We start from the raw sequence: 1,756 nt of genomic DNA on the forward strand, positions 1-1,756 counted from the left end.
GGGAGTGGCCATGTTTTAATAATTGGTCTTTTCCGACGGAAGTGAAGGTAAAAATCGAACAAATCCCATACAGAAACCTGGAAAAACTATATATTCACTGCCAAATCGAGTATAGACTGAAACGAGAAAATTACCAGAGATTAGTAGGCAAGGAAAATGAATGAGGGTAAAGGAGAGAGAGAGGTACAGGAGAGAGGGGTAAAGGAAAGAGTAATAAAGGGGGTGAAGGAGGAATGAGTCGAGTGGCAAGTATGAGCAGTGTGCGCGTGAGTGAGGGTGGCGGGGTTTGCAAGTGCCTAGTGGTGCGGCTTGCCAGTCACCCACCAGACATCGCAATTCCCTGATACACCCTACCACCCTGACTTGCTCTCTCTACTGTGCCTCTTTATCTGCCTTACACTGACCCAGCCACCCTGCCTCATCCCCTGCCACTGCCTTTTTGCCCTGCCACATGCCAATCCTACCACTCCGCTTAACTTCTGCCAATGCCTCTCCTCCCTGCCTGATCCTTTGCGCCAATGTCTCTCCAGCCTGCCTGATCCTTGGCCAATACCTCCTCACCCTGCTTCACACTTGCCACTGTCCCTTTACTCTGCCACATGCTAACCCTGCCATCTGGCCACACCCTTTGCCAATGCCTCTCCACCCAACTACATTCTAACCCTACCACCCTGTCTCACGCTTGGTCAATGCCTCTCCACCCGGCCACATACTCACCCTACCACCCTGCCTCACCCTCCGCCATTCATTGCCCCTGTACCCTGCCAAATATTCACCCTACCATCCTGCTCCGCCCTCTCTGTCCTCGACAGTTTGATCTTACTTCTCTTCCTCTCCCTCTGTAGCCTGCCGCACGCTCGCCGTTTATGCAGCCCGGGCAACTCGGCGGACACTGGGCCTGTTGGCTGATTCTTTCGTAGTGTATTTGAAGCTTTCCCTCATAAATAAGACTTTCGAGAGTATTTAGTGTTACAGACATTAAGCCTATTCGTTCGTGGACGAGACTTTAGAGCTTTTTTTGTTTGTTTGTTTGTTTTTTTGTCATGAATTAGACTTGCATCTTTTCCGGATCTTGCTGTGAGCATATTCTTTCGTGGTTTAAACGTGCAAGCTTGAATTTTTTAACAATTAGCCTTCCAAACTATTTCTTTTCGTAGATTATACTTTCAGGTTTCTTATCTCGTGACCTGGACTTTCCAGGTTCGTTCTCTTACATGCCATACTTATAATATGCCAAACTTAACCTATGTGAAAGAAAAAAAAAAAGTTTGTTTCGAACATTTTGACGGGAAGTGAATATGACGTAGGATCGCAATTACTGCCAGAAGTACTCCGTACAAGAGCACTGTAATGCACGAGCGTATAGTATATCAACGAGTAAACAGTTTAATCAATCATTTCAGTCGAAAATGTTTTGGGCTGAATTGACGGGATCATCTTACGTAGAACTAATATAAAACGATGTACCATGAGATCACTTATGCGCGTCAGACAGCCGATCGTGTTTATAGTGGTCAACATCTTCTTTCTTCGCTATCCCGCGCATGTGATACCTCAATGTACAAACTAAAAAATAATAATAATAATAAAACTAAAATACAGTAAGTATTGACCCATATTCCATGGCGGTTTCTGCACCAGACGCCTAATCGCCGAGTTTCTCATATCTGGCCGTGAAGACCACTCAGACCCCTTAAATCCGAGCGCGCTGTTTTTCATGTGGTGTTGCTAGCTGCAGACAATTTTATCAGCTCAA

This window comes from Coenobita brevimanus, chromosome 76 (assembly GCF_032717465.1).
Source record: "Coenobita brevimanus isolate Jiangsu-jjx chromosome 76, ASM3271746v2, whole genome shotgun sequence".
Classification (NCBI taxonomy): domain Eukaryota; kingdom Metazoa; phylum Arthropoda; class Malacostraca; order Decapoda; family Coenobitidae; genus Coenobita; species Coenobita brevimanus.